General features: G+C 44.8%; 1 protein-coding gene across 1 annotated transcript in view; it reads left to right on the plus strand.

The window, feature by feature from the left end:
• Positions 1-24882, plus strand: part of PLCE1 (phospholipase C epsilon 1) — a 260258-nt gene that overhangs the window by 86007 nt on the left and 149369 nt on the right. The window lies entirely within an intron of this gene.

Raw genomic sequence — 24882 nt, forward strand, 5'->3', positions numbered from 1 at the left:
ACAAGCCATTACATTCGTGTGTGTGTGTGTGTGTGTGTGTGTGTGTGTGTGTGTGTTTATTTCACTGTTGGAGATGAGCCCTGGGCTGCATCAACTGTGTACCTAGCCAACTGTGCCAGATTTTACCAGTGGACCAGGACTCCACCTTTGTTTCTTTCACTTCATGGCACAGGGTAGAGCCTGCTGCCTCCTAGTCCATTCCTGACTCGGTAATAGGGGAGGGCAGGAAAGAAAGGGCAACTGTAGCAGCAACAATTGTTCCCTGTTACTGAAAGAGTAATCCCCAGGCCCGGCCGGGGTGGCTCAGTGATTGAGCATTGACCTATGAACCAGGAGGTCATGCTTTGATTCCTGGTCGGGGCACATGCCCAGGCTCTGTCCCCAGTGTGGGGCATGCAGGAGGCAGCCCATCAATGATTCTCTCTCATCATTGATGTTTCTATCTCTCTCTCCCTTTCCCTTCCTCTCTGACATCAATAAAAAATATATTTAAAAAGAAAGGAAAACAAACAAGAGCAATCCCCAGTTCATTTGTAAGGCCTCCTACGGAGATAACTGCTTCTGAACCACTAACTCCCCACCCAGATATCTGACTGCTTCTTTCTAGTCCCACAGCTCGCCTAATGAGAACTCACTTTTCTGTCCTCGGTTATACCTAGGTTGACATCATAAAGGACAGAACACAAAACACAGGCGCACACAATAACTGCCCATTTTCTACTGTTATTGCATTTAGAGAAGTATATCTTCAAAAGCACTTCAAATATGCTGTTTCATATTTGATAGTCTTCTTTTTTGAAATTGAACCCTGCAAATGTCAGTGATTTGCCCTAAGCCAGGGGCTTGCTAGTGGCATGGACAGGTGGAAGCCCAGATCCTCTGATTTTTAACTTCTTATCATTCCTGCCATCACTGAGTTTACACATCAAGACACATTGTTTTGCTTTGATTTATAAATACTTGTAGATTTCCCTTTGAATCTGGGAGCAAAAAGAAAATGAGAGTTTAACTTATACTTCTCTGTAGCCATACTGTAATCAGTTGTTAAAACTTGGAAAATCTGTTTGGATGTTAATGGGAAACTTCTTTTTTAAATCTTTGATCTATTCTTGTTTCAAAATGTTCTGAATTTATGCCAACAAAGAGCTGTTAACATGTTTGTCAAATTAAGTGCATTCTCAATGGTCTAAGTAAATACCTGAGATAAAGAGAAAATACAACCAAAAATAATATGATAAAATAGCTAAACCACTCTAATGAACAGAAATTGGCAGTATGCTTATAAGAAAGGCATTCTAAATAAAATCATTTTGCCTTTGTAACCAGCAAGTCCTGACATCTTACAGGCATATGAGTTGTCTCAGTGCCAAAAATCACAAAACTTTCATTCTTGTTCTCATGATCCACTGCAATGCTCTATTCAGAAAGTTCTGAGATGAATTTTTTTTCTGGCTCCTTTGATGTTCCTCAAATGGAGACACTTTAAGTTGCATGTTTGGAGTATTTTTTAGCCCAGAACAAAGCTGGGGTCTAGGGAAACCTGTTAGGAGTATCAGCCCTCTCTAGGATTCATCCAGGAAATAACCACCCTTGCAAAAAGAGTTTCATGTACAGATAGGTATTCACAACAGCTTTTGTGGTTGTGAAAACCTAGAAACAACTTAAATATACACTAATAAGAGAAGAGTTCATTCGTTTTTTTTTGTTTTGTTTTGTATTATTCTCACCTGAGTATATGTCTATTGATTTGAGAGAGAGAGGAAGAACCGGGGGCAGGATTGGGGGGGAGGGGCGGGGACAGAGAGAGAGAGAGAAACAGTAATTGGTTGCCTCCTGCACATACTCCGAGGATCTAACCTGCAACTAGGCATGTGCCCTGACCAGGAATTGAACCCACAACCTTTTGGTATACAGAGCAATGCTCCCACTAAATGAGCCACCTGGCTAGGGCACACTGTGGTTTGATCATGGGGAGGAATCTCACATAACAGTGAAGGTGATGCCTTTTAATAATATGGAGAAAAGATGATTGTCATGTAATATAAAATAAGCAAAATATAATAACTATATCAACTATTCAGTGATAGTGGCATCATTTAGTTTTATTTATTTTCTAATATTTTAATTACGAGCATGAAATTTGGTAATTGGAAGGGAAATTTGGTAATTGGTTGGTTTTTTTTGGTTTGTTTGTTTGTTTGTTTGAGGGAATTTTTTTTACCCACAAGCTGCATGCTGAAAACAGAAGCATTATCCTTCTCTGGTGGTAATTTTCAGCTTGATTTAGTTTATAGTGCTGCAGAAGATTTCTTTGATTTCTCTGGAATGGTGTTTCTCAAACTCAGCCAATTTGGAGTTGGATAATTCTTTATTCTAAGAGCTGCCCAGTGTGTTACAGGATGTTTAACAGCATCATTGGCCTCTACGTATCAGATGCCGATAGCACCCCTTTAATTGAAACAGCCAAAGACGTCCCCTGGAAGCCAAGATCCCTCTGGTTGAAAACCACTCTTCTAGAATCATGTGCTAGTACTTTCCCAAATGCCCACTCCCCTGTGCAGTGCATGAGACGTGGAGTGCATAGAGATGCACTCCATAGAGATGTGGAGGCAAGAAAAAGAAAGTCTGGAGATTGATCGGGAGGGTTCTGGTGAGAGAATTGTGCCTGGAGCTTGTAAGGCCTTCATCAGTGTAGTAAAGAAGAAGGGACAGAGAAGGGGAGGAGGCTTGGAGACCCTTCCAGGGGTAAGCAAGTACTGGGCACAGCCAGGCAGGCCCAGTTGGTGTTCAAAGCACATGGTTTTTACTAAGAAGTTATGGTGGCCAACAGTCCAAGGGGTCAGCTGGCTCAGAGTGACCCACCAAGAGGCAGAAGTGGCTGTTCAGTTGTGCACAGAAATGGAGAAATCCAGGAATTCATTCACTCATGAAACACATGGTTGCCAGAGAGGGTTTGACATCAGAAACGTGTGGCAGTAGGTAACAGGATTCCTTCTAGCTACAGGGTGTGATTCAAGGAGAGGACCTCAACACCTTGTACGCAGAGGTGGGGTGAGGAAGGAGTCTGGCAAGCCACCAGGCTCAGAAAGACTGAGATTTGAACAGTTCTGGTCACAGGAAGGAGGTAGAAGCCCTACTTCCCAGCCTCAGATGGAAATGAAAGCAGAAATGCAGTTGACTAGACACTGTGGAGCCTGCACCAGAGAACTAAAGCTCCTTAAATTCCTCCTGACTTGGAGCGGGATTGTCCTCAGAACCTGGGGCAGCACACAGCTTGTGGGTAAAGGAGCAGGGCCTCAGATGAGGAGCAGAGCATTGGGGGAGAGCCCTGAGGGTACTGCCCAGTCAAAACTGGGAGTGGGCAGGTTCTCAGGTTTGGACAAAGACAGTTATACCCAGTCCCATAAGGGGAGGAAGAAACAGAACCAGGTTTTTTTTTAGGAAAACTAGAAGTGGATCAAAGAATGTGCACTTTTTCAGCTTTGATGGGGTAGTGTTCAATTACTTTTCAAAATGACAGTATGATGATCCATAAGTAAAGTGTAATTTTGACATTGGATGGTACTTGAATAGCAAATTTATTATTCTAAATGTTTATAGAGGTTTATAGCTGTGGCAGCTTTGCTTTCATGATCTTTTGTTGATCGTATCTCTGATTTATAGGATGTCTACTCAGGAACACAATCCCTAATCCTAAAATTTTTCCTATGGGAAAATATAACTTATTTTATGACAATGTACTTTATGACGTGCTTTTGAAATAAGATGTGGGGAATAGTGAAGGGTGTCCATAAAGTTAGTGTTTGGTTAACCTGTTTGTGAATTTTCATGCTTCTGTCTTCCTTAATAATTAATTTATTTTCCATCCTCTACTAGAAATATCCTATCTAATAATAGACAAACATGGTAATTAACCATACCTCCGCTACACTTCCCATTGGCTAATCAGGGTGATATGCAAATTAACTGCCAACCAAGATGGCGGCCGACAACCAGGCAGCTGAAGCGAACATGAGGCTTGCTTGCTCCAGTGATGGAGGAAGCCAAGGTTCCCCGCCTGCTCCGGCTGGGCTCTGAGCTGCACTCTAAGCAACAATGTTGCAATTATAGAAGCTAAACAAACCCCAGATATCTGCTTTCAGCCAGCCGGCCTTGGAGCTGGAGCCGCAACAAAGTTTCAATTACAGAAGGTAAATAAATCCCAGAATAAAAAAAGAAAAGTAAAAAAGGAGAGACTGGGAGCTTCAGTTGCAGGCTTGGCCCACCTGAAAACAGCCCTCAGCCCCTCATCCAGGCTGGCCCGGCACCCCAGTGGGGACCCCCACCCTGAAGAGGGTGCAGGCAGCCTGAAAACAGCCCTCAGCCCCTCATCCAGGCTGGCCAGGCACCCCAGTGGGGACCCTCACCCTGAAGGGGGTGCGGGCAGCCTGCAAACAGTCATCAGCCCCTCATCCAGGCTGGCCAGGCACCCCAGTGGGGACTCACACCCTGAAGGGGGTGCGGGCAGCCTGAAAACAGCCCTCAGCCCCTCACCCAGGCTGGCCAGGCACCCAAGCGGGACCCCCACCCTGATCAGGCACACCCTTCAGGGCAAACCAGCTGGCCCCCACCCATGCACCAGGCCTCTATCCTATATAATGAAAGGGTAATATGCAAACTGACCATAACAGCAGAAAGACTGGGACTGACTGGTCACTATGACACACACTGACCACCAGGGGGTAGACGCTCAATGCAGGAGCTGCCCCCTGGTGGTCAGTGAGCTCCCACATGGAGGAGCTCTGCTCCGCCACAAGTCAGGCTGATGGCTTCCAGTACAGTGGTGGTGGTGGGAGTCTCTCCTGCCTCCTCAGCAGCGCTAAGGATGTCCGACTGCAGCTTAGGTCTGCTCCCTGCTGGCAAGTGGACATTCCCCGAGGGCTGCCGGGCTGCCAGAGGGATGTCTGATTGCCAGCTTAGGCCCAATTCCCTGGGGAGCAGGCCTCAGCCAGCAGATGGTCATCCCCCGAAGGGTCCCAGACTGTGAGAGGGCACAGTTCGGGCTGAGGGACCTTTCCTCCCCACCCCACCCCCCTCCCCTGAGTGCACAAATTTTTGTGCACCGGGCCTCTAGTCCTATATAATAAAGGCCTAATATGCTAAGTGTCAGACCATTTGTTCGACCATTCAACCAGTTGCTTGAATGCACACTGACCACCAGGGTACAGGTGCTCCGACTGTTAGGTTAGCTTGCTGCTGGGGTCTTGCTGATTGGGACTGGGTGAGTCGGGTTGGACATGCCCTGGAGCTCTCCCGTGGTCCCTTCCTGGCCCCGATAGTGCACCAGTGGTGTCCCTTGGCCTGGCCTGCGCCCTCTTCCAATCCGGGACCCCTCGGGGCATGTCGGAGAGCCAGTTTCGGCCCAATCCCGCAGGCCAGGCCGAGGGACCCCACTAGTGCACGAATCCGAAATGAATAGGTGGATTAGAAAAATGTTGGTTCAAGCTGAATAGGATGAATCTTCTATTTGAAGAAATAAATGCATTCAATTAAGTTGGATGATATGAAATTTTCATCTATTGCTCAAAAACAGTCAGATATTAGTAATTTCATATGGTTCAGTCTTATAGTAATGTTGACTATAAAGAAATATTTTTGTGAAATGAAACTTTGAGTGTGTGTGTGTGTTTTTTTATTGCTTTCTTTAAGATTCAGAGATTAGTTTCCCTGAAGACAGGGTTGAAAACTTTGGCTGTGTCTCATTCTGGGCATGGCTGGAATTCAACAAATCATTCTTGCTTAGAACGGTTGTTTTCATTGGATCAAGAGTTCTCAAGCCTGGCTGTTCACTGAATCACATTAAAAAATGGGGAACATTTAAAAGATATTGATGGGCCTCACCCCAGACTAATAAATCAGAACTTTGGGAGTGGAGTGGGGAGCAGCAGGACTCATGCTCAGGACTTTTTGTTCTCCAGGTGACAGTAAGAAACAGCCAGGTTTGAGAATCACTGCACAGGAATTTTGCTTTGAGGAGTCTCAACAAAGCTTTTCTGTGTCTCAGGAAAAGCAAGAGCACAACAGCTCTGCTCGTGGTCTATTTTCTGATCTTGCTTTGGACCAACAAGGTCTTAAAATGTAATGTGGGGGTGGGGGAAAAAACAAAAACACATGTTTAGCTTGATTCAACCCATGGTTTGGTTTTCATTCAGCAACATTTAAGACTATGTGCCTGTGCCTATGGCTGGGTATTTTGGAGGAAATAGATTAATGATGAGTGAAAGAAGAGTCTGGCCTCTTTAAAAAGCCAGGGGTTGTGTGAAATGTTTAAAATAGACAAGTCTGTAGAAATGGAAAATAGATTAGTGGTTGTCTAGGCCCTGGAGGTTGGAGAAAAATGGGGTGTGATTGCTAATGAGTACAGGACTTCTTTCTGGAATAATGAATATTATCTAAAATTGATTGTGGTGATGGTTGCACAACTCTGAATATTGCAAAAACCATGGACTGTATAGCTTGGGAATAATAACTCAGTAAAGCCTCTATCTTTATATATATACTAGAGACCTGGCCTATGCCCTCTTGCAGTCTGGGACCCCTCGGAGGATGTCCACCTGCTGGCTTAGGCCCGCTCCCTGGGGGATCGGGCCCAAGCTGGCAGTCAGACATCCCTCTGGCAGCCCGGCAGCCCTCGGGGGATGTCCACTTGCCAGCGGGGAGCAGGCCTAAGCTCCAGTCAGACATCCTTAGCGCTGCTGAGGAGGCGGGAGAGGCTCCCACCACCACCGCTGTACTGGCAGCTGTCAGCCTGACTTGTGGCTGAGGAGAGCTCCCCCTGTGGGAGCGCACTGACCACCAGGGGGTAACTCCTGCATTGAGCGTCTGCCCCCTGGTGGTCAGTGTGTGTCATAGTGACCAGTCATTCTGCTGTTATGGTCAGTTTGCATATTACCCTTTTATTATATAGGATAGAGGCCTGGTGCATGGGTGGGGGCCAGCTGGTTTGCCCTGAAGGGTGTGCCTGATCAGGGTGGGGGTCCCGTTGGGTTGCCTGGCCAGCCTGGGTGAGGGGCTGGTGGGTGTTTGCAGGCTGGCCACACCCCCTTTAGGGTGGGGGGTCTCCATTGGGGTGCCTGGCCAGTCTGGGTGAGGGGCTGAGGGCCGTTTTCAGGCTGGCCAAGCCCCGCGACGATGGGAGCTCCCAGCCTCTCCTTTTTTTCTTTTTCTTTTTTATTCTGGGATTTATTTACCTTCTATAATTGAAACTTTGTAGCCTTGAGAGGAGCTCAGAGCTGGCCAGGGCAGGTGGGAGGGAAGCCTCCTGCTCGTTCTAGCTCCGTGGCCATGGCCAGCTGAAAGCAGGTATCTGGGGTTTATTTACCTTCAATAATTGAAACTTTGTTGCTTTGAGTGGAGCTCAGAGCCTGCCGCGGCAAGCGGGAAGCTTGGCTTCCTCCATCATTGGGGAAACCAAGCCTCCTGCTTGCTCCAGCTCTGTGGCCGCCAGCCGCCCTCTTGGTTGGGTTAATTTGCATATAGTCGCTCTGATTGGCTGGTGGGTATGGCTTAAGGCGTAGCAAAGGTACAGTCAATTTGCATGTTTGTCCTTTATTTGTGTGTGTGTATGTGTGTGTGTCTGTGTGTGTGTGTGTGTGTGTGTGTATATATATATATATATATATATATATATATATATATATATATACTAGGGGCCCGGTGCACGAAATTCGTGCACTGGGCGTGGGGGCGGGGGAGTGTCCTTCAGCCCAGCCTGCCCCCTCTCACATACTGGGAGCCCTCAGGCGTTGACCCCCATCACCCTCCGATCGCCTGATCGGCCCCTTGCCCAGGCCTGACGCCTCCGCCAGAGGTGTCAGGCTTGGACAGGGGACCCCCATCTCCCCCCGATCACTGGCTCTGGCCCCCGTCCAGGCCTGAGGCCTCTGGCCCAGGAATCATGCCTGGGCAGGGGAGCCCCATCTCCCTCTGATCGCTTGCTCCACCCCCCGCCCAAGCCTGACGCCTCTGACCCAGGCTTCAGGCCTGGGCAAGGGGACCATCATATCCCCCCAATCCCCGGCTCCGCCCCCCACCCAGGCCTGATTCCTCGGCCAGAGGAGTTGACCCACATCACCCTCCGATCACCAATCACCGGATCGGCCCCTTGACCAGGCCTGAGGCCTCCGGCAGAGGTGTCAGGCCTGGGCAGGGGACCCCCAGCTCCCCGCGGTTGCAGGCTCCGCCCCTGCCCAGGCCTAACGCCTCTGGCCTAGGCGTCCGGCCCGGGCAGCGGGGACCTGCAGTGGCAGTGGGGGACGCCGCGATTGTGGGCTTCGCTTTAGGCCCAGGCAAGGGACCCCTAGCTCCTGGGACTGCCAGCTTCGACCGTGCCCAGTTCCCATCGCTGGCTCCACCCCTACTTCCTGTTATCACTGGCCAGGGCGGCAAAGGCGCCTGATTCTCCGATCATGGCTGGGGGGCAGGGCAGAAAGCAGCCCATCAATGTTTCCCTCTCCTTCCTCTCTTTCTCTTTCTCTCTCTCTCTCTCTCTCTCTCTCTCTCTCTCTGCCCTGTCCCCCAGCTCTTACCTCCCCCCTGGGTTTCAGATCACTGTCAGTGGCAGGGGGCTTCTTCCTGCTTTCCCTTTCGCCTCCCTGCATTGTGCCTACATATGCAAATTAGCCGCCATCTTGTTGGCAGTTAACTGTCAATCTTAGTTGGCAGTTAACTGCCAATCTTAGTTGGCAGTTAATTTGCATATAGCCCTGATTAGCCAATGAAAACGGTATCGCCGTACGCCAATTACCATTTTTCTCTTTTATTAGTGTAGATATATATATATATATATATATATATATATATATATATATATATATATATAAAGCCAGAGGTGTCCTTCACTGGGAGGACTTAACACTGAGTAAGTGAATTAGGAACCACAGAAAATCAGTGCTGTACACCTGTTCCTTCAAAATTGACAGCTTAAAATGGGCACAATTACAGAGCAAAATCAAAATTAAAAATCCTGCTTGGAAGTATTCAGTTATCACCTATATTCCAGATAGCACCTGCGTGTTCAGAGGGAAACATGGGACATCCAGTTGGTGAGAAAAAGACAAGAACTTTCACAGAACTCAGGGTCCCCGTCACTGCTCTAAGTGCTTTACGTATATTAATTCATTTAATCATCTTCTCTGCATTTTACCATAGTGGAACAGAGGCATGGAGAAGGTAACTGCCTCAGGGTCATACAACTAGTTGATTAAGTACTAATGTTAAGACTGCCGTAAGGAGTGGGTAGGATTCTGGTAGGATTTTGGTAGGAATGTGAGGATGAAGGCATGTGAGGTGATGAAGTAAGGAGGTGACAAGGTAAGGAGGTGACAGCAGGGCAAGAAGGCCAGGGTGTGCTGAAGGATGGATGGTGAGCAGCTCAGTTTGGCAGGAGCAGTGGGTTCACGTCGGTAACAATTGAATGATGGACAGGGAGAGGTTACTGAGGAGTTCTCATGACCAGGCTAAGGCATCAGAAAGCAGTAAGATGGGCACTGATGAAGATAATTGAGAGCAAGCGGGGTGTAAGAAGGCCCTGTTTTGTCTTCTCAATGCACAGGGATGTGTGTCTGAATGTGTGTCCCTCTGGGTCTATTGAAAAGCAGTTGTGAGTATATTGTCTGGAACACCACTCTGTTCCCTGCATCTCACCTGGTGTGTGGTGGACACACCACAGGACCTGCCACCCCACCTAGCCCCATGACCTGGTTGCTGGGAAGCAGCCACCAAAAGAAAAGTCACAATGATCTGGGGGAACTGAAAGCCTCCACAGGGCCTGCCTTGGAACCATATATTCTTTGTCATGATAGCAAAGTCCCAGCCCCAGGGGGACTCCCCCAGCTCAGAATGCTCAGGACATTTGGTGTCAGGCCTCAAGGACTAAAAAGCAAACTCTCCAAAGCAGGAAGAAATATGTATTCTCACTTGACCCCCATCCCCCCACCCCCACTCTCCCCGAAGTAGGAGCAACTTGGGTTTCCCAGAACATCCAAATCTGCACTTAAGTGCCTGCAACTTTCCATTCCCATGAACACATTCCCCTCGACCTTCCTAGCCCACCTTTGTCCATCTCAGGACTTAGTTCATTTGTGAATGTTCTCCCATGATCTCTCCTTGTTCCAACTTCCTGTTGTGCTTGGATTTTTATACCAAGCCTTATAGCCCCTCACTTGTAGGTAGTTTTGCTTAGTATTATAATCTCCACATTACCCCAGATAATCAAGAGTTCACAGTACAGCTATTCTTTCCTTATTTCTTCATCCCCAGACATCACAGTAGGTTAATTCTATTGTGCACTGTCTGATTTTTTGCCCTTGCCTGATTCTAGGTGTGCAGTAGCGGCTCACATCCCAGTGAAGTCAGTCTGTTCCCAACTACCTCTCCCTTCTCACTTATTATCTCCTGTCTCATCCTATTAGTCAACTCTCCCTATTTCTTGCCCTGCCTTTCCACTCACCTCTGGCCATGTGAGAGACACTCGATGAAGCAGGGCAAGTCATTGATTAATCAGTGAGCACTTCATAGGGTTGGGCGATAATTGTCCTGCTGTCCAAAACCAGGGCAGACAGCAGGTGTCTCCAGAGCACACACACCTCAAACACATCATCCATGCTTCTCTTCCTCCCCACCTGCCTCCTTCTATCCCTATCTTCAAAATTTTATCTTTCTGTGATTCTCTTCTGGTCACGCTCCTCCTGTACCCATGCTCCTTAACTGCTCACAACGTGTATCTCATTTATCCTCTCATTGGTTCTACATACAGCACTTGACTTGCCTTATTTTCTGTGCCTTGTGAGAGTAATACTACGGAGTATGATTCTTTTTAACGTTTTGTGTGTGGCCTCTGATTGATTTTGCAAATAGGGAAAGATCGTGGCTTTGATAGGAAAAGGTTGCCAAGTCTGTCTCAAGAATTCTTAAGAATGTGTACAGGGCAAAATGTGGAAGAGCTGATGAGGAAAGCTTGGAGGGGAATGACGGAAACCGAATTCGCCCAGCCAGGGACAGCCATGCTCCCCTTCCTCAAACAGAATATGTCCTACCTCCTAAGAGAGATTGCCTTTGCTTTCCCAAAGCTACAAGGGGGAGTATTAAAAAGAAGTGATCCGGAGGGAGGGCATCAAAAGGAAAGCAAGCACCTGATGTCATTTTTGCACCCCGACTTCCCAGATCCTATTTGCCAGAACCTCTTCCCTCTTCATTCCCAATGTCCCCGCCTCCTATAGCACACCAGGGTCACTACTGGATCAAAAATAAACAAAAGTTAAGAGGGCCATCTGTGCCCTCTGTTCATCAGTGTGGCTCCTTGCCAGGACTCCATGTGTGCTCCTTCTCTTCCCATCATAAGCTCACAACAGAGCTCCCTTCCCCTTTCCCTCGCGCAGGGTCAGGGTTCTTATAGTGAGGGCCCAGGATTCTGAGAGAAGAAAGAGCATGGGGAATGAATGAGCTTCTCACTGAACCCTCACTTGCTCCTGAAAAGCTACCCATTAATGTCCAAAGCAGCTGCAGAAATGACTGGGATGTGTACAGAGGTGTGGTCCCATCAGAAGGTCTCTTCTATCAACTCAGGATCACATTCACTGTGTCTCTCCTGCTCCTACCTGCTCTGCTGGAAGTGAGTCTCAATGGCCCCACCCTTCCCTCTAGCCCACTCAGCCACGGACTCATATGCCAAATACTGCCCGCATCATCTTCATTTGCCCCCTGCCTTTGACATTACTGGTAGTGTCCAGTGTATGCAGATGCCAAGAGCCAGCTGAAATCAATTCAAGGAATATTTTATGAGTTCCAACTGTGCACAGCACATGTCATGGGACACTGGATCATGAGGGTCCAAAGGACAGAAAATGCTTGGGTACCACAAGTGGTTGATCCCAGTGCGGTTGATTGCAGCTGTAGTTAGTATATACACTGTTGCTGACATTGCCTTTAATTATGTGTAGTTGCATCTGCATAGTGTCCTTTATAAGCTCTTAGAAAATAAGGACTGCAGCGCATTGTTTAGGGCTCCCACAAAGTGAAGGACAACAGTATATTAGGTTGTTGTAAGACACCCAGAGAATCTGGAGACAGCGAAAGCTCTTAAGCCTACTTTTTACACAGTAGAGCTTCATACCATTATTCTGTATATAATCTTTTTACCAAAACACTGTCGCCTGTTTCTGTCAACAAAAGACCTCTTTGTTTTGATAGCCAAGAAAAAACTTAAGCTCAGGAGAGACAACAGGCTTTTTAAATGGCAAGATGTAAGGGCTAAAATGCCTTACTTTTTTGAAATGTAAATCAGAAGCATTTTTTTTAATATGACCGTAGCCCTCAGTTTTGATCAACTTTAATTTAGGGGGTTTTTGTGGGTTCTTTTATTAAATTAGAATTTTTTTTTTAATCCTCACCCGAGGATATGTTTTTATGATTTTTTTTAAGAGAGAGAGAGAGACAGAGAAACATCGATGTGCATTCACCCAACTGGGGATTGAACCCGCAACCCAGGCATGTGCCCTGAGCAGGAATTGAGTCTGGGACCTTCCAGTGTATGAGATGATGCTCCAACCAACTGAAGCCACACTGGCCAAACCTGGGGTTTGTTTTGCTTTTTTTTAAATGATATCCATGGAGTTCTCTGGAATGCAACTCAGGATAACCATATCTTCCTTCTCTGACTAAAGGCAGGCACAGGTGAGGTGGAAGGTGATAACTTTCCCACACCTTTGAACACTGAACAAGTTGTCTTTGACCTTCAGCATCATTCTGTCTCTGAACATATGTGCTCATACACAGATGTAGCTAAGAGCACAGTGACAGGACAGAAGTACTCAATGTAGGGATAAACAGAGAGTCCCTGACTCCTTTCCATGAACTTGAGTGCAATTCTAATGCCTGTTTGTTTTGTTTTTTGTTTTGTAGTCCCCAATATTTTTGAACCTTTTTGAAGGTTTACCTTTCCATTGCTACTTCCAAAGGTAGAAAGGAAGGTGATACTTTCTTACAAGCCCACGTATCTCTTTCTGGCTCTATCACTTCAGCTAGACAGCCCTAAATTGCCACCCGCCTCTGGGATGCCCCTGTTATTGTTACACTGCAGGTGTGAACGAAGTCAATCTCTCTCCTATTCTAGGCTGGTAGGTGATGTTGGACATATTGTCCCTTCCCATTGTTTTTTGTTTACAACAAAGAAATAATCAAGTTATAATCATCTGTCTCATTCATGCCCTAAGAGCTAAGTCTAGGATTTGTGTGATGTTGCAGCCTCAGTATTTAGCATGATAGTCCTAGAAGGGCAATGGGTATCCCCAGTCACAGAGTATACAATCCTCCAGCTGTGAACCTTTTTTGTGCGTGTGTGCTATTGAAGGTATTTCCATGGTAGTTAGCTTAGAAAATACTCATGAAAGGAAATAGTCCTGAGCTAGCATTGCTTCCACTTGTAAGGACTCGGAAGGACCTTGCTTATCTCCGCAGATTCATCGTTCACGCTCTTAGCACCAACTCTAGGGAGCCACTTGGAACATGCTGTTGCCTCTGTGTAAAACATGTTCCTCTCATTGTACCCTACCCTCGCCTTTAATAACTCTTCCCGTCTTTAGGTTGTGTCTGGATGTTACCTCTGAGAAGCCTTCCATGGCCTTCCAAACCCTCCTCTGTGTTCCCGAAGCACTTTGTGCTCACACCGTTGCAGACTTGCGTGCTGTAATACAGTTGCCCATTTTCTTGCCTACCTCTCCTGATCCTTGGTAACTTTCTTGAGGCATAAAACTGTTTCATTCGTTGTCTCCAGCTTGTGGCAGCTTTTTGGCACAAAGTAGACATTTAGTAAATGCAGGGTGTCCCCAACAATGTATACACACATTGAATAATTACTAACTCCAATGGGTTAAATCTAAGAAGAAAGGAACATCTCTTAAGCTATCCGCTGTTAAGTATGTATACATTTTGGGGGGACACCCTGTTTTTGTTGAGTGAATGAATGGAGTCCAAACAAGGAAGACATTTGTAGGCATAGATTTCTTCTCCTTCAGAATTTAAAGTGCACCCAGAGACTTTGTCGGTGCCTGTGTCGGATGCCAGTGCCGTCTTCCCAGAGGAATCCCCTGGATGAGCACCCAGCCTGGGGCCTGGTTGTTACTTAGGCTCTCCCAGAGGCCCCAGGATTTGGATGGGCCCCAGGATTTCCCCACTAAGCTGGGCAATACTCCTATCCCCCTCCTCAACACCTCCATACTGTCTAGGCCCCCTTTGCCTTTCCCTTCTAGACCCAGCAGTTCCTCTCCTGGGTTCCATGTCCTCCTGGCCTGTCTGAGCTGTGACGACTCTGGCTTCCAGAAACCTGGTGGTCTCTATTCACCCATCACTCTTCCATTTGCTCTGTCTGAAGCATGTTCAGTGACGACTTGTTAAGCCTGGTTCTACCCTTGGATGAAACCTGAACGTCTAAATAGCTCTCAAGTCTTTTTGTTAGCAGAAGACTCTGAAGTGAATGCCATCAAGCTTGCAGGAAGGCACTTTGTCAAGGCCAGAGCTAACTTACATTGGGTCCAGTGTTGGCTCAACTACTGAGTTCCTGTTCCTTGGGGGTTTGGGGAAAGAATGTCCCTAGCTCCTCTCTGGTGATTCACTTGGCTCCCCTCAGAGGAGAGACTTTCAAGAATTAAATCACTGCAGTTTTCCGATTGTAAAAATGCAGCGCATTCAGTAATGACCAGCAACTGTCTGCTGACAATTAGGGGAGGGTCTCTGCTTGCAGACCCTACTAGTCAACACTCCTTCCTTATTCCTTTGCCCCTGGAACTGCAGCTCAAAGGACCCCAATACAAATGGAGTGGTAAGAAATGAGGGTAGAGGGGAGAAATGGACAAAGGGGAGATAGAGAGAGTGAGGAAGATGGGAAGATCAGGACAGAGCAAGGAAAAAACAGGATGAGAGTAAGAGGAAAGCAAAACGAAGGATATGAAAGTGGGGAGGAATGAAAAATTTGAGAGTGAAGAAATGATGGGGACCCAGAGAAAGTTGGAGAAAACCTGGAGATAAAGAAGAGAGCAGAGAAGTGAAAGAAAGGAAGAAACCTGGGTGAGAGAGGATTCATGCTATAACTTTAATATTAACCAGGGGGATTAATAAGCTCCCATTTATTCAGTGCCGCATAATACCAAGTACCTTGCTAAGGCCTTGCACTTACAGTATAGTAGGTGCAGTAGCCCAAAACTGAATTCAGAGTGTGGCTGTTTGTGGAGCTGTGAACCAGAAAATACTTAACCATCATGAGTTCACATGCAGGAGGTTTTGCAAACTTACTCCTGAGCATCAGAGGGGCCCCCCACCTCGGAACACCAGTGAATAACCAGGAGGGTTGAGGTGGGAGGTTGGGGTGGTGGCTCTCTAAACTGGCAAGTTATCTCAGATGCTGCAGGTCTGGCCTTGGAGCTCTGATCCAGGCATTGACCACTTGTATACTCACGAGCTGTGTAGCTGGAGACAAAGAACTCACACCTATCTTATCCCATGGAATCCTAGCTTATAACAACCCTGTGATAATCTCCATTAAAGAAACACAAGTTGCACCCAGCCTGTGGTTCAGTGGCTGAACATCGACCCATGCACCAAGAGGTCACCGGTTTGATTCTTGGTCAGGGTACATGCCTGAAGTGTGTGCAGCAGGCAGCAATCGATGATGCTCCTCTCTCATTGATGTTTCTATGTCTCTATCCCTCTCCCTTCATCTCTTTCTAAAAATAAATTAATAAAAAACAAACAAAAAACTAGACTTTCCCTCTCCACCACAGCCTCTGCTCTGCTGTCCCACCCTGGTGGTTCTGTATTTCTGGAGGTCAGCCTCAGATAGCCTTCAGGCAAAGAGAAGTGGAAGAAAATATAGTGTTGGTTTGTCCAGAAGCGATGACCCAGGTAGAAAGGGGCCTCTGGGAGCCATGAAGTTAGATGGCAACACTGATCCCTGCCAGTTAGGCAGAGGATCCCTGCCAGTTAGAAGCCTGGGCAAGGTGAGTGGGAATTCAGTTGGGGCACAGGAAGCATACAACCTACCCTTATAGGTTGGCCTAGGTCCCCTCCACCTGTTGTGGACACACAGCAGCCTGGAGCCACATGATTTGAGGAACTTTCTGTCCCTCAGAGCTTCACATGTGCACGGCTTAGCACGAACCCTGCCCCTGAGCCTCTGGGCCAGGGCATCGCAGTCTAGGAGATTTGGGAAAGTTTGTTTTTGTCCTGCAGGGGCTTTGTTCCCATGTGATTCGTTAATTGACCCGTTGCTCTGAGAGCTGCAGGGAGCCTGGTTGTTCAGGCCATTAAATCCCTTCTGTTGGCCTAATTCACAGCCTGACATCACAAGCCTCGCAACATAATCCATTTGTCCTGATTTGATTTTTTCTTTTCAAGAGGCTTCCTTGGCAGCCAGGTTTTCTCATTACGAAATGATTCATCTGGATGGTAATTCCCATTAGAATTAGTATCTCAGACATGATTCATCTTTGGAAATATTAAGCCAGAAGCATCATTTCAGAAAGGCCTGTTACATTCGCAGCCACAGGGAATTTCTGTGAGAGATGCCCCTTCATTCGGCTAGCATTTATCAAGTGTGCCCTGTGCTGGACTCTGAGCTGGGGGCTTTGTGCAGTATAGAGGTGATAGGACTTCACCTCTGCCCTCAGGAGCTCCCATTAGAAAGAATATGACATGGATGTGAATTTATGGGATGGATAAAAGGAGAAGTGCAATCAAAGTTGACAGGTTGTTATGTTTTCCTTAAAGTCTCAGGTGGTGGTTCTCAAACTTTAGCAGGAATCAAGGTCATATAGAATGCTTATTACAACACAGATTTCTGGGCCCCAACCCCAGAGGTTTTGATTCAGTGTATCTGGGGTGGGGTCCAAAAGTTTGCATTTCTGACAAGTTCCCAAATGATGAAGATAATACTGGTCTGGGAACCACACTTTGAGGACCTGGCTCTAAGGCTTCAGTTACTTCTCCATTGCCTGCAGGGTGCTAAGCAGTGTGCTCTGAGCTGGAGACAAAATATTGAGTAAGAACTGGCCCCCTGCCCCTCTGGGAACTCACAGCCTGGAAGGGGAGTAAACAGTGACTCTATACTTCACAGAAAGTGCCATTATAGAGTTTGCATTGGAGCCCAGAAAAGACAAGGGTTATTTTTTGCTGGAGACCCCTGAAAGCTATATGGAGAAGGCACAATTTGAATATAAGGGTAAAATGTGGATTGAAAGAAGTTATGTAGAAGGGCATTTCCAGCTATTAACTGTTCTTAGCCACCCTCTCAACATTCCTTCTTAGCTGTTTCCTAGAATCATAAAGGTTCTGCTTACTTCCTATAGAAGCTGGGGGCACAGCTCTGGTTAATTGTCCTTGCCTTAGCAAAACCTTTATTTTTGGTTCTCTGGAGCTCTGTTTGGTCGGCGTCTCGTGCATAGTCTGAATATTCTCAGTGGAATGGAATTCTCCGCACAGGCACTTGAATGGAATGTGGATTCAAGAGCAGAGGTAACAACAGTTTGCTACCAGAGTCCTGCTCCTCATCCCTGCCACTCAGGTCTCCAACCTGCCTCAGCTCCCACCCCCCAGAACAGCCTCACTGGTTTTGTTGACTCTTCCAGGAATTTGGCAGTTCTTATATCATTGCATTTTGTTTATACACACACACCATGAGAAATCAAACTTTCAGCATCTTCAATCGTCTAGGACACTGCTTTTAGATTCCAGAAGTTAGGGAAGGGGCCCAGGAGACCAGTGAAAGGGTTTTCCCAAACCACAGCTCTCACACTTGATTCCATGAGAGAGGCTCCCACATTCTTACCCAGCCTGTTAAGTCACAGTTAACACATAGTTCAAATAAATGTGATTATTTGTTTTTCTAGCTCAGGGTGATTTAGGAACCACATTATGGAGAGGATAAGGGTACTATCAAAAATAGATACATAGTTACTGGTGAGAAGAAACAGCTGATATAGAAAGAAAACATTGAGTATGAGAGAGGGAGACAGAAGACCCTAACTATACACTGTATTAGAGAATAATGACCAAAATTATCATCAAAACTAAGGTTAATTAATATGTTCCATCCCCCATTTAAGAAGGCTAGGAAGTATGGGTCATCGAAGGGTAATACTAAAAGGGACCTTGGAGATAATGTTGGCTGACCCCTTTATGTTAAAGAAAACTCTGGGGGAGTGTGAGGTTCAGTCACAGGGCAGAGTTTGTCTTTTTTTTTTTTTTTAAATCGTTGTTCTCAAGAATCCACCATAGTCTCTGTAATTGCAACTCAACATTTGTTGAATTAGAAGAGTCAACGTATAAATCAATAATCTCTGTGTTTTTTTAAGCCTCATCATCCTTCCAAATTACTGTTTTCATGAAAAGATCAGGGTGATTAAGCATCCTCAACTCTAAGCCTATCAGTAAATGATCTATATATATAAAAGGCTAAGTGACCAATCGTACATCTGTCTGACTGGCAATTTAAAAATACTAGTAAATGTTGACTCACGCATGCAATATAAAGCTCTCGCTGGTGCCAACTGCATGCCAATGACAGATTTAAAAGAGAGGTAACTGTCATTGTTGATCATGAATTTGGTTGACACTTCTATTATAGAGAAAGGGCGAATAGCGATACTAAAATATTTCTTCTAATTTCCTTTCAATGTGCACGAATCTGTGCACCTGGCCACTAGTAATGGAATAATGTTAAACTATTGGTAAATTTTTCAGAATAGGCCACATTTGGTTAGTAGCAATCAGAGTGTCATTTGACTACAGCTATTTTGAATACTTTGTAACGATTTTATGCCATTTAATGTGATTTTTGTATCTGGTGTTCAAAAAATACAGGTGACAATGCAGTGTCACCTGTGGTTTAAACGAACACAATAGATTCATGACCAAAATAAATAAATAAATAAATAACATAAACTGGAGAATGCTAGCCAAGTTCTTGGCAATAATATAGAATAGAGGCGTGCATTAATTCAATTAAGAACGATTTGTTGAGAAGCTGTAATGCCAGACATTTCTAGACACTGGTGATACATAAATGAAAAAGAAATAAAGTTCTCATGAAGCTGACATTCTGAAGGGAGGAGACAGAGGATAAACAAAGGAAGATGGAAGGATCATTATGACAGTTACCTCTCTTTTAAAAATGGTTTATTTGACAGCTGCACTATAGGATTAGTGGTTAGCAGCACTGACTTAGAGATAGAGTCCTGATGCTGAGTCCTAGCTGTGTGTGCATTAGTTTCTTATTTTTAAGTAGTAATAATAGTAGGACCTCTTCCTAGAGCTGTTCTGAAATTTCAATGAAATCGTGTCCAGTGCCTACTTTATTTTAGGCACTCAATAAATATGGCAGTGATTACAAGTAATAAGAGTCAATGGACACCTAAGTAGCAAGTCTTTTTCTTGTTGAAACATTTCAGAAGATATGGCATCAGATCTTGGAGCATCATACTTTTCCATGACCCCAGAAAGATAGCTTTTGACATAGAATAAGTACGAAGTTGACAAGTACCCTCTTGGACCCCAGTAGAAGTCAAGTTAAGACAAAGCCTGTCTGGCTGTATGGAGGAAGCTCTCCTCCTGGGTTAGTGCTGTGGACATGGTGTGCCTGGCTGCCTCATGCGTTTCAGTGCACCCGAGTCTTTGGCTTTGTCTCCCTCTGAATCATCCCAGCTCTCTGCAGCCTTGGATGTTCGTTTTATTTTGTTTTGGGTCTGAACTGCGTGTGTGTCCCAGTGCTGGTTTCTATAAGGCACCCCGCTTTGTTGAGTCACAGGGAACTGCAAATGTTTTTCTTAAGTGTTGCTTGCTTTGCTGCAGGTAAGCTTTCCTAACATCGCTTGCTCTTCTGCAAGTTACTTTATAAGATCAAGGTCTTTCTCTCAAACACGACACTTGCCATAAGAGGCGTAGTGTAATTCCATGGAGAGAATCCATTCGCAGTTCACGGTGGTTGTTAAACACGGGAGCCATGAGGGCTGCTGTTTGCAACATTGATCTATAGCTCTCTATATAAATCTTAAATCTCCAAGAATTTTAAAGTGATCAAATGTAGAAACTTGGACTCCTTTCCTTCCCTCATTCGCAACAACTTCAGCAAGTCCTATGGAATCTATTTCCAAAACATATTGGACTATATATAACAGTCTGCAGTTTTTACTTAACTTATTTGGTCCACTTATTTACTGCCTTCCCCACTAAAATAAAGCTTTCTTGCTCACCATTGGATCCCCAGTAATTGGACATGACACAATGTATGTGCTTAATACATATAAATCTATTGTTGGATGAATGAATGGACACATATCTGTTTAGCAAACTTAGATGCCATGTTGTGACATGTTGATTTTATATCTAGAAATATACCACTACCCAGTATTAGTACGTCTAGTTTTCAACACCTTCTATTACCACATTAATCAAGTGAGATAAAGTTCATATATTGTTTTAACCTTGTAATTTAAAACTATAAATCTCCATATAAGGAAACACTTGGTCATTCATTAATCATAACTTGACTATCTTTCAAAAGTAATTTAGGGTGACCATGAAAGGAATTATCATGAATAAAAACAATAATAAAAGCAATGTAAACATCATTTAAACCTTTTGCCAAATAACAATGATTTCTTAAATCCCACTGTTTGGGCTTTGGGTGTGACCCTGTTTGTGCAATGGATAGAGTTGGATAAACCTAGGTGTCAATCTGGCTCAGACCCTTGCTAGCTATGTAAGGTTGACTATATTTCTTTCACTTCTCTGTGCTTTCTGTCTCCATCTGCCAAATGAATCAACCTCTTTGGTTTAATGTATGGATTTAAATCTCATGCAGGTAAATACTTATCAGTTTGCCCATCACATCATCATGTCCATTAACTTTTGCTTTGTAATGAAGCACTTCCAGAACTTAGTGACAGTTATTTGTTTAGCTCATGTTTCTGTGAATTGGCTGGGTGGTTCTCCTAGTCTGAATCCCCTGATCTCTGCTGGGCTCTCTCCTGGATCTGTGATGGCAGTCGGCTAGGCATAGGATGATCTTAGGGTCTAGGATGGCCTCACCGAGTGTCTGGCTGTTAGCAAGCCATCAGCCAAAGTGACAGGAGTGACTAGGCCATGGTCTCTTGTCCTCCAGAGTGCTAGCTCTGGCTTCTCCACATGTTCATTATTGCAAAGTTCCCAGAAACAGCAAGAGGGAGCAAATGTCAATGAACAAGTATTTTTCAGGACTTTGTTTGTATTGCATTTGCTAAACTCCCATTGGTTAAGCAAATCCCAAGGCTGGCCTAGAATCAGTGAAGGAAATAATTTATGGCCATTTTCTGTGTGTGTGTTTGTGTGTGTGTGTGTGTGTGGTTTACCACAATCATCTTTGTCACCATCATCTCAAAAACCAGTATTTGTTGAGTATTGACTAAGTGGCAGGTACTATTCAAATCCTATTACATTCATCAAAGCTTTTAATTCTTACCACCGCCTTATGAGGCAGAAACTATTATATCCCCACACTGGAGAAAAGGAAACTGATGCACAGAATGGCCAAGTAAATTGTCAAGGTCACACAGCTGGGCAGCAGGGGAGCTAGAATTCAAGCCAATGCTCCAGAGCCACACTCATAATGACTGATCTATACTGACCCCTTTTCCCACATTATATATGTGGAATTTTTCATGTCTGCCTTTTTTTCTTAAAAAGTGGGTGATCTAATAAGTGGTTAGAGCCTTAATTTAATATGTTCCCTGAGCATTGTTATGTCTACCACAGTTCACCCACATTTCAGCATTTTTCCAACAAGCACCTTGAATTCAACTCATCCAGTATTTGTATAACTAGCATGCGTCAGTCCAGATCTTTGTGGGACCTGCTGATCTTTTTCTGGTCTTTGTGATGGAAGCTCAGAGCTTTATTCTTAGAGTTCTTCATCTTTTATTTTGTCAGACAAGTTTGGAAACAAGTTTGGAAACAAGATAGCAATACTGAATGGTTACTTAATATGTACATAGCATTTATATATGTTGGAGGTGAGTGGCAATGCTCCTTGAGAGTAGAGACCATGGCTTTCTCTCTGTATCCTTGGCAACTAGCCCAGGGAAGAGCACACAGATGACATGTTAGAGGAGCTCAGTGCATGTTTATTTTGTGTATCTACAGCCATGTCCATATCCCATGAAGGCAAGGGTCACAAACACATATGCTAATGGTGACCGGATATTGACCAGGTGTGATCATTAGAGAATGGTGGGAGCCTATTAGAGAACTCATGCCCTATGAAAGGTCTAGTCCTTCACACCATGGGAATACTCAGTGTTGTCAGATTATTGCATTTATCAGAAGATGCTGTAACTTCCAATTTGTATGTAAACTGTCCTGATTTTAAAACAGTGTGTCAGATGAAGCAGATCTTTTGGGTAAATCTGGCTCATGGCCAACCAAATTATGACCCCCAACATTAGGCACTTGTTGGCACTTCTCTATTGCATTACAACTATCTTGAAGGCCCGTGGAGGAAGGGGAACCACAGAGTAAGGCAGAGACAGAACAATGAGATGACAATTGAGGCAGGATATCAAGAAAGTTAGGTAATTGTCTGTTTCAGAGAATCCACAAAGGTCAAGGAGATGAGAATAAGAAAAGGCCATTTGATTAGAGCAAATTATTTGGTACAACACTATATTCACAGAGTGTGTGCTCTTAAAAAAATTTCTGGTCAGATAACATGAGTATGAGTAATACTCAAATACTTAAACAAAATAAAATAGATATCTTCACTCTAAACCTTTTGTCTTTAATATTCTAATATGCAATGTAAATCTTCAAAAGGAGAATATTTACTAAGTTTTTCAAACCTACTTGATCAAGGAATTTTTATTTCATGCAGTCACTCACGATCTCCTAATTTGAGGAAAACCTTTTGGGAAAGGTGCATAAGGGGCTGAATGAGACATTGGGAATCTCTGAAGGCCTGATGTGGAAACTGGAATGCATAACATAATGAGTAAGGGCATCTGAGCCAATGGAGGAGCTTGGCAAGAAGAAACTAGGTCTACTCATTAGTAACTAAGAAGTGTAAGCATATTAATCTTGTAAAACCTTTTTAGCATCATTTCTCTGCTAAAAACAAACAAATAAACAAACAAACGAAAGCGACGAGTTTCTACCTCTGATGGCTTAAAGCTCTTTGTTTGACATTCAAGAATCTCCTTTATCAGGCCAACTGGCCTTTCTAATTTCTCCTCTGCTCTAAATACCCTGCTCTGCTTACTGTCCTTAGGACACATACATTTTCTTTCACCCTTGCTTACCATGAGAGTTGCCTCCCCAAGCTGCTCCAGTTAGAGTTGTACCTATTTTCCAAGGTACAGCTCAAATCTGTTTTACCTCTGAAGCCTTCTTTAGCCATCAGATCTCACTGTGGGTCCTTTCCCTGAACTTCAGAGCATTTACTTCTGAAGGATTTGTTTGAGACTTAGTGTGTTGGAGATTGCCTGTGTGATTTGGAGTTGAGAGGAGAAAAGCATGTTTTGAGCTCTGCAGCTCAAATAAGGTTAGGATGATATTATCCAGTGGCACAGGAGAGTAAGGGTATAACCCCATCACAATAAATTTCATAGACTAAGCTCTGTTGTTACACAGTCATCTGCTGTTCCCTGAGGATAGCGGAGTCCGTTCTTTTCTTGCCCAGTAGTAATGGGCCCCATTCCTAGATACCAGGCTGAGCACTTTACATTGTTGTCTTGGTGAAACCCACAACATCCATAAGATGGGACCTTAGTATTCCCATTTTACAGAAGAGGAAACTGTCTCTAAACATTTAAGTCAGCTTGCTCATGCTCATGTCCAGTTCTCTAAAGGTAGAATCAGGAATACAACCCCATATACCTGATGCTAAAGGCGAGCTCTTTCTGTCCTAGCACACCACCTTCATGGCCGTATTGGCCACCAGAAATTTAATTGACAGAGAATTAAAGCCAAAGAATTCCCACTTTGCCTTCAAGTGACAAGTATATACCAGTAGTCAGAGAAAAGCAGAATAGAAATGTAGTCAGGATCCGCAATTTGAATAATTGGGGTGTTTTAGGTACATTCTAAAGTCCTAAGGACCTAGCACAACTTAACAGTGATCCTCTTGAGGGCCAGTGCATCCTGGTTAAGGTGAGGTTTGGAGTGTATAGCATCATGGGGGCACACACATGGCTTGGAGGGCATTGGAGGATCTTCTCTTCCCTGGACACTCATTGAAGTCACAGGACAGGGCGACTTCCATTTCCACTCCACTATGAGCTCTTTTGTGTATCACTGGACTGTGAACTCTTTGAGGGGAGAAGCTATCTTATTAACCCAGGCCTGACACATATCTGTTATATAAACACATAATGATTATTTATTGATTTGATGCATAAATAATAAGACAACCATGGCAAGGTGCTCAAGGTGGCATGATAAAAACAACACAATATAGTCTACCTTTATTCCACCATCAGAAAGCTGGATTAACTCCCATGTTATGTTTCTTCCTGTTGCTTATATACTACCTAGAAGTCTCTGGCTTCCCAGAGACCTTGACAAAACCCCAAACCTCCCTGTAATAATGTTAAACCTCATCATTTTCAGGCCTCATCTTCCAAGTTAGATTGTGAAATCCTGTAGTATATGAGGTCTGTGTTACTCTTTGTCCAGGCCCTACATCTTTCAATGCTATGCCTCACGTAGAACAGGACCTATATAAATGCATGTTGAACAATTGCTTTGCCATGGGTTGGAACTATGGTTGGGAACTCTGTCCTAATAGTTCAATCTCCTTGAGATAATTCTTGGTAAATTCAGGTTATA

Source organism: Myotis nattereri, assembly GCF_964212035.1.
Source record: "Myotis nattereri genome assembly, chromosome: 13".
Lineage (NCBI taxonomy): Eukaryota > Metazoa > Chordata > Mammalia > Chiroptera > Vespertilionidae > Myotis > Myotis nattereri.